This window comes from Dipodomys ordii, unplaced genomic scaffold, assembly GCF_000151885.1.
Source record: "Dipodomys ordii isolate 6190 unplaced genomic scaffold, Dord_2.0 Scaffold6, whole genome shotgun sequence".
Classification (NCBI taxonomy): domain Eukaryota; kingdom Metazoa; phylum Chordata; class Mammalia; order Rodentia; family Heteromyidae; genus Dipodomys; species Dipodomys ordii.
The window spans coordinates 12,207,413-12,220,395 of NW_012267222.1; positions in this window are offsets into that span (position 1 = coordinate 12,207,413).

Sequence of the window (12,983 nt, forward strand, 5' to 3'; positions counted from 1 at the left end):
CTGTGGCTCAAGTAGTAGAGCACTAGCCTTGAGCTGAAGAGCTGAGGGATAGCACCCAGGCCCAGAGTTCAGGCCCCACGTCAGGACTCAAAAAAAAAAAAAAATTGAAAAAAAAAAAAAAAGACTGCCCCTGAAGAATAGTCTGGGAGATTCCATTTCTAATTAATCAAGAAAATGCTGGACTGGAGGTATAGCTCAAGTGGTAGAACACTAGCTGTCATCTAGCAAACCCAGCAAGATCGCAAGGCCCTGAATTCAAGCCTTAGTATTTTAAGTATCTGCACAAGAAAGAAAAAGTAACTTTATATTAATCAATTAATATATCTAGTTTAATGTTGTTTACCTAATACAAGGCAGAGGCAGATTTGAACCCATATCTCTTTCATTCCACATTACTTTTTTTTGGAGGGGGGGTCCAGTCATGGGGCCTGAACTCTGGGCCTGGGTGCTGTCCCTGAGTTCTTCAGCTCAAGGGTAGTGTTCTACCACTTGAGTCACAGCGCCACTTCCGGGTTTTTTCTTTTTGCTTATGTGGTGCTGAGGAATCCAACCCAGGGCCTCATACATGCAAGACAAGATTCTACCACTGAGCCACCTTCCCAGCCCTACCCTGAGCTTTTTTTTCCTCAAGGCTAGTGCTCTACCACTTGAGCCACAGCTCTGATTCCAGGGTTTTTTGGTAGTTTGTTGGTCAAAAGAGTTTCACAGACTTTATGCCTGGCCTGTCTTCAAACCAGGATCCTTGAGTAGCTAGGGTTATGGGTGTGAGGCACCAACACTAAGCTTCCATACTACTTGTTTTGTTTTGTTTTCCTGGTCATGGGGCTTGAACTCAGGGTCTGAGTGCCATACCTGAGCTTTTTTTTTTTTTTTTTTCTCAAGGCTAGTGTTCTATCACTTTGAGCTACAGTGCCAATTCCAGTTTTCTGGTGGTAAATTGGAGATAAGCATCATATGGACTTTCCTGCCCAGGCTGGCTTTGAACCACAATCTTTAGATCTCAGCCTCCTGAGTAGCTAAGATTAAAGTATGAGCCACCAGTGCTGGGCCCATATTACTTTGTTGTTGTTGTTGGCCATGGGGCTTGAACTCTGGGCCTGGACACTGTCCTTCAGCTCTTCAGCTTAAGGCAAGTACTCTACCACTTGAGCCAGAGTGCCACTTCTGGTTTTCTGTTGGTTTATTGGAGATAAGAGTCTCATGGACTTTCCTGCTTGGGCTGGCTTTGAACTGTGATCCTCAGAACTCAGCCTCCTAAGTAACTAGAATTACAGGCATGAGCCACTGTCTCCCAGCTCATATTACTTTTTTTAAAATAAGTTTTTTTTGTTGTGAAAATACTGTACAGAGAGGTTATAATCACATGTGCAAGGTAATGAGCACATTTCTCCCATATTACTTGTTTTTTTTCCTGCCAGTCCTGGAGCCTGAACTCTGGGCCTGGGCACTGTCTCTCAGCTCTTCAGCTCAAGGCTAGCACTCTACCACTAGAGCACAGTCCCACTTCCGGCTTTTTCTGCTTTATGTGGTGTGTGTGGTGCTGAGGAATCGAACCCAGGGCCTCATGCATGCAAGGCAAGCACTCTACCACTGAGCCACCTTTCCAGACCCTCTCCCATATTACTTTTTAAGTGACTAATGCTGTCTTCTCTTTATCAATGAGAAAAAAAACAAAACCAAACAAACAAAAATAATCTGTGCAGGATTGGGAATGTGGCTTAGTGGTAGAGGTGCTTGCCTAGCATGCATGAAGCCCTGGGTTTCCTCAGTACCACATAAACAGAAAAAGCCAAAAGTGGCACTGTGGCTCAAGTGGTAGAATGCTATCCTTGAACAAAAGAAGCTCAGAGACAGTGCCTATGCCCTGAGTTCAAGCCCCAGGATTGGCAAAAAAAAAAAAAAATCTGTGTTCACAAAAAGATAATGATCAAATATAGGACACATGGTTGCAATACTTCTGAGGGTCATGGCTCCAACAATTATTTTAGTCATTGATTAACCTCCCTGTACCTCTTGGCTTTCTAGATCGCAGAGCTGGCCAAAGCCAGAGCAGTTCCTCTTCTGAGCTAGCACCCACCTCCATCTCTCATTTCATAGGGATTCTGAGAACTGTGGTGGAGTCCAGGATGATGCTGTGTCAGCCTCTGCCCACCTGCTAATCTGAATGATGATATGCATTGGGGAAATGTTTGCCATGGGGTGTTCCTCAAGACATCAGTTCTATGGAATGAGTGATGCAGCTTACCCTCTGAAAATATTCTGCAGTGAAATTCATTTGCGAAATTGCCAGGCAATAGTGGCTCACACCTATAATCCTACCTACTCAAGAGGAAGAGACAGGCACAATTAAAGTCTGTGAGACTTTCATCTCCAATTAACTAGCACAGAGCCAGCAATTGAGCTGTAACTCAAGGGAATAGTACAGCACTATTCTTATATGAAAAAGCTAAAGGACAGCTGGGTGCTGGTGGCTCACAACTGAAATCCTAGCTACTCAGGAGGCTGAGATGTGAGGATCACAGTTTGAAACCAGCCTGGGCAGGAAATCATAAGAGATTTATCTCCATTTAACCACCAAAAAGCTGGAAATGCATTAGCTTTAAGCCAAAAAGCTCAGGGACAGCACCCAGGCTGAGTTCAAGCCCCAGGGAAATGGTATGTTAACTATGTTTGCAATGTAATATAATAATATGTTCTGGGATTCGTCAGGAAGGAAAAGTGCAAAGTGTTTGTATTCATTCATCTGTTCACTCATCCAGCAAGTATTTCCTGAACATCTATCACACTATGCATTAGGTGGCACTGTGTGAAGGACATCAGGGAAGAACAAAGCAACAAAGCAGATAAAATCCCTGCTCTCCTAAAGCTCAGGTTCTAGAGGCGAAAGAGACTCAGACAATACACAGATAACTAAGTAAAATGTATAACAGTCATATTTGGGCCTGTGTATTTGCTCTGTGCTCTCAAGAAAAGCACTCTGTTTTACCCTGTAAGGGCAACACGGGAGTGTTGGGTTGGTTGTTAGACAAATGTGAAGATTTGGGGCTGGGAATGTGGCTTAGTGGTAGAGTGACTGCCTAATGTGCATGAATCCCTGAGTTTGATTCCTTAGTACCACAAATAGAGAAAAAGCCAGAAGTGGAGCTGTGGCTCAAGTGGTAGAGTGGTAGCCTTGAGCAAAAAGAAACTTAGAGACAGTGCCCAGGTCCTGAGTTCAAGCCCCAGGACTGGCAAAAAAAAAAAAGGTTTTTTCCCACTCTAACATTCTTAAGTGATGTGTGTGTGTGTGTGTGTGAGTGAGTGATTGGGAGAGAGAGACCTTAATGACACTGAGGAGCAATCTGGCTTTGCCCTGTGGTGTCATCCTCATCCGGCTACAGGGATGAGCGCTTGGTATATAAGCGGGACTGTGCACCTCTCACCTCTCAGGCCTGTTGAATTGGCAGAAGGACAGGCTAAGAAAGCCCCCTTCCTTCTTTCCTCCATTCCCCCTGCCTGCCCTGCTTCACAGAGCAAGACGCCAGGCACTTGCTTTCACCAATAATGGCTTCATTAGATTGAAAGGAGACAAGAGTGACCTCAATGAAATAGACTTCCTGACCCCAGCTGACCTTTGACCCTCACCCTGACAGCCTCTAAATCTTTTCCTTCTGACACATCCCCCACAAGGTATGGGAAGGAAGAGAAAATGATAAGCATGTGATAGCCCACTGTCCAGTGATGTACGTCTCCAGGTGTCCCCTGTCATGACCTCCTGATACCTGCTGTTATGTCCCCCTCGGGGGCTGCTGATCCTTCCAGTGATCTGCTTCATGACTCTTGTGTGGCTCACAACCCATCCAGCTGTCATTCACCTGGAGCCCGTTTGTATCCAATGATTGTCACGTTCCATGGAGGCAGGAGGCAGAGCATCTAATCAAATGGCTGTCATTTTCTAAATGCTGCTTCAACCTGGAATTGTGTGTGTGTGTGCGTGTGTGTGCATGTGTGTGCGCACGCACGTGCGCGTGCTGGTAGTGGGGCTTGAACTCAGGGCCTGAGGTGGTTTTTTTGCTTACTCTACCATTGGAGCCACAGCTCCACTTCCAGCTTTTTGGTGGTTCAGAGTCTCATGGGCTTTCCTGGCTGCCTTCAAACTGTGATTCTCAGATCTCAGCCTCTTGAGTATCTAGGATTATAGGTGTGTGTGAGCAACTATGACCAGGCTTCAACCTGATCGTTTGACCTACTCTCCCCTAATTCTGCAAGTTACTGTTTTATTGCTTGTTGATTGTACTCCAGGTGTGTACTAAGTGCTTTGTGTATTATCTTGGTCCTCAGCCATCCTAATATATCTCTATTTTACTGAGGAAGAGACTAAGACTTCTTGGAGTTAAGCAATTTACCTCAGTTTGCAGATTACAGAGGGTGAATCCTACGTCCAGCTCACCCAATATTCTTCTTCTTTACTTAGAAAAAATGAAGTAATTAATGCATAGGGTAGAAAAAATCAATTAGTATTGAAATACTTATAATGAAAAACAGTCATCTTACCACTTCCAACCCCTTCACTCCCTTGAGGCAGCCTCTCTGAGCCAGTTTATCTCTAAAGTATTTTTATATCTCTAGTCAAGTATCAGTGGCTCACTCCTATAACTCCTACTACTTAGGAAGATGAGATCTGGAGGATCTAGGTTCAAGACCAGCCCAGGCAGAAAAGTTTGCAATAATTCATCCACAAAATAACCAACAAAAAGCAGGGCTATAGTCAGGTGCTAGAGGCTCATGCCTGTAGTCTTAACTACTCAGGAGGTTGAAAACTAAGAATCCAGATTTAAAACCAGCCCTGGCAAACAAATCTATACAATTCTTACCTCTAATTAACCAGTAAAACACTAGAAGTGGAGGTGTGACTCAAATAGTAGAGTGCCAGCCTCGAGTACAATAAAAGTCAAGACTAGGCCTTGAGTTCAAACCCCAGACTGGCACACAAAATAAGAAGCAGAGCTGGAAGTTTGGCTCAATTGGTAGAGAGAGCTCCAGCCTCACAAGTATAAGACCCTGAGTACCAGTGGCTCATGCCTGTAATCCTAGCTATTTTGGAGGCTGAGATCTGAGGATCTCAGTTCAAAGCCAGCCTGGGCAGGAAAGTCTGTGAGACTCTTTTGTTGTTGTTGTTGTTGTCGTCGTCGTCGGTCATGGGGTTTGAACTCTGGGCCTGGGCACTGTCCCTCAGCTCTTCAGCTCAAGGCTAGCGCTCTACCACTTGAGCCACAGAGCCACTTCCGGCTTTTTCTGCTTATGTGGTGCTGAGGAATCGAACCCAGGGCCTCATGCATGCGAGGCAAGCGCTCTACCACTGAGCCACCTTCCCAGCTCAACACATCTCTTTCCATAGGTGGCCTTGTAGATTGTATTTCCAGTCACAAAGCATCTTCCCACACATTATTTATTTTTCCCAAGGCCTTGCTAGACCCTAGAAAACAAGGCTGCTGGGGTTGGAGGGAGGCAAGGTGAGTTGGTTTGTTTATCTTAGGTTTGCAGATATATCTCTTCCCTCAGCTTCAGCCTAATACCTCTGTTCTTCCTTTTTTAAATTTAATTAAATTTAATTTTTATGGTACCAGTACTGGGACTTGAACTCAGGTCGAAAGCACTGTTCCTTAGCATTTTTGCTGTAGGTTGGTATTCTACCACTTGAACCACAGATCCACTTTTAGCTTTTTTGTCTGTGAGTCTCACAGACTTTCCTGCCTAGATTGACTTGAAACTCAGATCCTCAGATCTCAGCCTTCTGCATAGCTGGCTTGGTTCTCTCTTCCTGGTGTTTTCCCCTCTGCCTAAAGTACCATTTCTTATACTTTCTGTGTTTCTTTCTTTTTTGGGGTCGTGGGAACTGAACTCTGGGCCTGGGCACTGTCCCTCAGCTCTTTAGCTCAAGGCTAGTGCTCTACCACTTGAATCATAGCACCACTTCCTTCCGGCTTTTTCTGCTTATGTGGTGCTGAGGAATCAAACCCAGGGCCTCATGCATGCAAGGCAAACACTCTACCACTGAGCCACCTTCCCAGCCCTCTCACACTTTCAAATCCTGGGGCTTGAATTCAGGGCCTGCACATTGTCCCTGATCTTCTTTTTGCTCAAGGCTAGCACTCCACCACTTGAGCCACGGTACTACTTTGACTTTTTCTTTTATGTGGTACTGAGGAATTGAACCCAGGGCTTCGTGCATGCTAAGCAAGTACTCTACCACTAAGCCATATTTCCAGCCCCCTGTTTGTTCTTTAGGCTCCAGTACAGATGTCACTTTGTATAACCAGGGATTTCTTGGCCCCCACACTCACCTAACCAGCATCCCTTTCTGGTATTCTGGTACCCTGCCCTTCTGTAACAGAACACTTTTCCTGCTCTATTAGATTTGTCTGTCTGTCTTATTTTTTTTGGGGGGGGGGTCCGGTCGTGGGGCCTGATGGGTCTGGGCGATGTCCCTCAGTTATTCAGCTCAAGGCAAGCACTATACCACTTGAGCCAGAGCGCCATTTCCGGCTTTTTTCTTTTTGCTTATGTGGTGCTGAGGAATCGAACCCAGGGCCTCAGGCATCCAAGGTAAGAGCTCTACCACTGAGCCACCTTCCCAGCCCCTGTCTGTCTTTTTCGTACACTGACTACTAGAATGTAAAGTCAGGGTCCCTAATTGCATTGTTCAGTATCTGTCCAGCATACCACACAAAGCTTGGCAGAATGTAATTCCTTATTTGTTGAATGAATAAAAATATATGACTTACTTAAGTGTCCACCATTAGTTATGAAAAATTAGAATCTAGGTTTTTATTTCCAAGTCCAGGGATTCTTTTTAGCATCTCCAGAACCTAATTCCTAAGGAAACTCTGTCAGTTGATTCCTACTTCCTTAGAAATCTTAGATTGCTTATCTGCAAATAATCCTAGAAGCTTAAGTGATGAAATGCCTTCTTTTTATAGATAAGAAAACTAAGATCCCAAGAGGTTAAGTGGTTTGCTCAAGGCTACACACAAATTATCACCTTTCCTAGATTACCGGAGCTTCCTCTAAGAGAAAGAGGTTGCAATGAAGACTTCCACCTAAGTTCCTGCTCTTGTCTCCTGTGTGTGGGGTGTGTGTGTGTGTGTGTGTGTGTGTGTGTGTGTGTGTGTTACTAGGGCTTGGCAATAAGAGTCTTTTAGAAGGCTGGTGCTGGTGGCTCATGCCTGTAATCCTAGCTACTCTGGAGGCTGAGATCGCAGGATCACTATTTGAAGCCAGCTTGGGCAGAAAAGTCTCCCTGAGATTCTTATCTCCAATTAACCACTCAAAAACCAGAAATGGTTTTGTGGCTCAAATGGTAGAGCTCTAGTCTTGAGTACAAAAAAGCTCAGGGTCAATGCCCAACACCTGAGTTCAAGCCCCACAACTGACAGAAAAAAAAAAAAAAGTCTCATGAATATTTCCTACCCAGGCTGGCTTCAAACCAGGATCTTCAGACATCAGCCTCCTTAGTAGCTAGGATTAGAGGATTAGAGGAGTTAGCCACTGGTGGCACCTGGCTAGTCCCTGCTCTTTATACTCCCTACTCACCCAGAAGTCCAGACCTGCAAGTCTATGCTGAGACATCTCATCAGGACACAATGGAAGAGGATGTGTGTTAGTGCATGTATGTGTGATGTGTATGTGTAAGATCATTGGGTACCAAGGACCCCAATATGAAAACCAGCCTGGGGTACATCTCCACAATTGTGGGGTCCCTCGAGGCTCCCATGGTGGCAACATCACTCCTTTGGTCCCTAAAGCTGACCTTTGGGGCCAGAGATCAATAACTTGGGCTTCAGCTTCGATTCCCGTTGGGCTCCCTGCCCCCCCCCCACCCCGTGGCCACAGGCTGCTCAGAGGACCTAGCTGGGTCATTAAGGAACTGTCACTCTTCCCCAGCTCCACTTGGGGGCAAGCTGGGGGAGGGGCAGGATGGGAACCATATGGAAAGACACAAGTGTGCTGGGGTCTCCAGTCCTCACAGCAGGGCTTCGACCTCTATCTCCCCTTGACCCCGCCCCTTCCCCTTTCACTCAAGCCTGGATTTCCTCCTGCCCTCTAACCCACACCGAATCTCAGAACCCCCCTATGTTAGTCTCAGCCCAGACTTCTTTTATGAAACCCTTCCCTCTTCTTGTGCTCACGTGGTATAAATGGTGGTTTTCAATAAATTGACTACTTTTCTGTCAAGACAGTGATTGGGAATTCCTCACTCATCTTTTCCCAAATAGCTCAGGAATATTCTTACCAATTATTTCCTCTGGACGCCAATCTACGAAATCCTCTTCTTCAGGACTTTTTAGCAGGACTTTATTCCAGAAACACACTCCCATTCCCCTCACCCCAACACACTTCCTACACTGCTCCCATCCACAGCCACCGCAATGCCCCAGCCAATCACTTCTGATTGATTGATTGATTAGGGAGGAGGGTGGGGGGGAGAGGATCGATTGAGGAATCGGGTCCTATTCTTATTCAAAGCTAAAGGTCCTGGAGGAAGGGATATTAATTGTGGGGAGGGTGGGATTAATTGTGGTCTCTATGGAGCTTGAGCCCACCTGGTCTGCAGTGTGTGGACAGGGCAGAAAAAAAATCAGACTATGGGGGAGGGGCAGGTACTCAGAAAGTCAGAGGGAGAGGGGGTGAAGTTGCTGGAGACAATATCACTATGTAATTTGAGGATTGGGATGGAAAGGGAAAAATGGGGGAGAAGGAAAGAAAGGATGACATTGATCAAGAAGCATTATACTCATAACCTGGCTTGTGGAATTGTATCCCCTTTGTACAGCTACATAATAATAATAATGATAATAATAATAATAGACATGTCATGAATCTGGGCATGAGATGGGGGTCCCCAAGATTTACCACAGGGGTAGGAAATTTATTCCTCTCCTCCCCTACCCCATCCATCTTCCCAGTTTAAAGATGTGCTAGGACCCAGGAACTCTGTATCCAGCAGGCGGCGCTCTGCCCCCACATGATCCTTTTCTTACTCCCCCCCTCCCTCCCCCCAACCCTGTTCTTTTGTTCATTCATTCATTTGAACATATGATTAGTGTGTCACTGTGTGCCAGGCACTGTGCACCAGATCCTACCCTACAGACTGGGACAACACAAGTATGGAAAGAATAGACTGACAAGGTTCCACATCTCTGTGCACTGGCAGGGTAGGATTACAAGGAAAGAATAGTTACAATGCTTTAATTTAAGGGGGAGGAGGTCACACAAGCCTTCTTGAGAAACTGACTTTTAAACTGAGAATTACCAGATGCCCAAGTCTTGACTAGGTGAAAATGTGGAAAGAAATGGGCTGTGTGTGCTGGCAGATTCAGGCATGGGGAACGATTTGCAAAGACCCTGGGGCATGAAAGATCAGGGCCTCTTTCCAGGGAGGAAAAGAAGCCTGGTAGGGCTGAATTCGGCTTTGGTCAGATGTTTAACCCTTTCTATTGCAGTATCTTCTTGCACACATGTTGGGGTGCAATTTTCTTGGCAATTACTTTTTTCCCTTCTCTTTTCTCTCCTTTCTTTCCTTTCCTTCTTTCTTCTTCTCTTCTCTTTCTTCCTCCTCTTCCTCTCGCTTTCCTCCCCCCCTTTTTTTTTGCCAGTACTGAGGCTTGAACTCAGGGCCTGGGCACTGTCTGTGAGCTTCTTTTGTTCAAGGCTAGCACTCTACCACTTGAGCCACAAGGCCAATTCCAGTTTTTTTGTGGTTAATTGGAGATAAGAGTCTCATGGATTTTCCTGCCTGGACTGGCTTTGAACTATGGTCCTCAGATCTAGCCTCTTGAGTAGCTGGGATTACAGGTGTGAGCCACATGTACCTGGCTTAGCTTTGGTTTCTGTTTTGTGCTTGTACTGGGGCTTGAACTCAGGGCCTGGGCACTGTCCCTGAGATTTTGGGCACAAAGGCCTCAGCCTCCTAAGTAGCTAGGATTACAGGTGTGAGCTACTGGTACCCAGCAATTAGAGGTAGATTTAGCTTAAGCTTCAGTTCTCCTTCCTGGGAGGAATGGAGTAATGTGTACACATGAGAGAGTTTAATGACAGCTAGAAATCTGAAATACATGCAGTCATCAGCTAATCCGTTTAAGAGTAGTTAAAAGGCAGTACAAACATGACTTGCAGTATTTGTGGTACAATATTTTTCAGCTTTTAGTATTTGTAATTTATCATGACTTTCTTTTAAACATTCCTTTGGGGTACTTTTTGTTGTTGTTGTTAGTCGTGGGACTTGAACTCAGCCTGGGCACTGTCCCTCAGTTCCTTTTGTTCAAGGCGAGCATTCTACTAGTTGAGCCACATCACCATTTATGGCTTTTTTGTGATTAATTGGAGATAAGAATCTCATGGACTTTCCTGTCTGGGCTGGCTTTCAACCACAGTCCTCAGATCGCAGTCTCCTGAGTAACTAGGATTACAGGGGTGTGTGTGTGTGTGTGTGTGTGTGTGTGTGTGTGTGTATGACTCAGGCTTGAAGACAGAGTCACTTGGAAGGCCAGTGGCTCTAGGATTACAGGTGTGTGTGTGTGTGTGTGTGTGTGTGTGACTCAGGCTTGAAGACAGAGTCACTTGGAAGGGCAGTGGCTCATACCTGTAATCCTAGCTCCTCAAGAAGCTGAAATCTGCGGGGCGCTGGTGGCTCACGCCTGTAATCCTAGCTACTCAGGAGGCTGAGATCTGAGGATTGCTGTTCAAAGCCAGCCCGGGCAGGAAAGACCATGAGACTCTTATCTCCAATAAACCACCAGAAAAGTCCCCCTGGGACTTTTATTTCCAATTAACTACTAGAAAAATGGAAGTGGCTCAAGTGGTAGAGTGCTTGCCTTGAGCTGAAGAGCTCCAAGACAGCACCCAGGCCCAGAGTTCAAGCCCTATGACCAACAATAACAACAACAACAAAAGATAGAGAGGCTTTTTTGTTTTCATAGAGAAGTATGTTAGGGTTACAGAGAATTAGAGTCCTTCCCCCCCACTCCCCAAGTATTGAACTCAGGGCCTTGCTAAACAGGCACTCTTACCTAGTTAATATCAATTAGTTAACTGCTAGTGATGGGGAAATACAAAGGCCACCTAAAATATAACTAAACTTCCAACTCACAAGTAATAGCAGTGGGAAGGAATTTCTCACAGACAATCTGAGTAAGTAATCAACATCCTATGGCTCAATGCTGTGTGGGTCTCACCATAGAGAAACCCAGTTTGAGTCCATCCTGGTCACTGTCCCTGAGCATTTTTGTTCAAGGCTAGCACACTACCACTTGAACTACAGCTCTGCTTCTGTTGTTTTTTCCCCCCTAGTTAATTGGAGGTAAGAATCTCATGGAGCTCTTCAGCTCGAAGCTAGCGCTCTACCACTTAAGCCACAGCGCCACTTCTGGCTTTTTCTGCTTATGTGGTACTGAGGAATCGAACTCAGGGCCTAATGCATGCAAGGCAAGCACTCTACCACTGAGCCACCTTCCCAGCCCCAAGAATCTCATGGCCTTTACAGCCTGGGCTGGATTTGAACTGTGATCTTCAGATCTCAGCCTCCCAAGTAGCTAGAATTACAGGTGTGCTCCACCAATGCCCAGCAAGAAAGTGTTTTTCTGAATTAATTAAAAATAGGAGAAAACCATAACATCTCCACCTCCAGTTTTGTTTGTAATTACTCTAAACAATTCTCTACACAGTCATTTTGCAATCATCTTGAGTTCCAAGAAAGATAGGAGTAATCAGCAACTTCTATAGGGCAAAGACTAAAATACCTGAAGGCACAGCAGGGCTTTGCCGCATAGATCACCCCCAATAGAGGACAATTACCTATAATGATCAGATTGTACCCTGAAGCAGGAGGAATCACCTAGGAAAACCACATTGCTTCTGTCCAGTGATGACAGAGATTGACACTTCCCAGGACCCAGAGCTGAGATCATGGCCAGCCAGGCCCCACCTGTACCTGGAATGTTCCCTTTGTCTAGTGACCCTAATTCTCCCTCCATTTAAACCTAATGTTCAGCTCTGTACCCTGAAGATGTCTGAAGATAAACTAAGGTGCCATTGTCCAGTGGCATCATGCCAAGCAATCCATTTCTCTGCCATATTTCTTTCCAGATAAACTTTCCAGTCAGTTTCACTATGTTCAAATCTTCCCTGAATGCTTCTCATGCTGAATGCAAGAATCAAGGTTGGCTAGGAGCTGATGGTTCATGCTAGTAATCCTAGCTACTCAGTAGGCTGAGATCTGAGGATTTTGGTTCAAAGCCAGCTCAGGCAGGAAAGTCCCTGAGACTCATCTCCAATTAACCCAGAAAACCAAAGTGGAGCGGTGACTCAAAGTGGTAGAGCACTAGCCTTGAGCAAAAGAGGTTAGGGATAGTAGCATCCATGCTCTGAGTTCAAGCCTCAGTACTGGCACACATGCACACACACACACACACCTGCACACACACAAAAGTCACATGACTTGCTGGGTTCAATCCCCAGCACCATGAACCAAACAAACCAAAAACAAGAACATTCTCAAACATAACCATAACACAATAGTCAAAATCAGAATGATAGAATACAATTCACTGCCCTTAACTCAAGTTTTCCCTTGTCCTAGTAAGGATCTAATAATACCCTTTATTGTGCAGAATGAACCTAGGATCAGCCATACCTGTTGCAACCCACTGCGTGCCCCTTAACATGCAGTGTCCAGGTGCAGGGCAGAAACAGAGACGGGACCTTGGAATTGAGGTTTGGGGTACCAGCGGATCTATAGCTTTCCACCAGCTTCAGATCCCAAGGTTCTGTTAATCAAGGTTTCTATGGGTCTTATATAGGGCAGCATGTGCAGAAAGTAAGGTATAAACTTCACCATGTGACAATAATTTGTGTACAAGTGGTAAATGACCTCCTTATTCTGGGAAAGAAAGCTAAACAGTAAACAGTTTACAATTTGCATAAACCTTAGTCTACGCCCAAGCTCC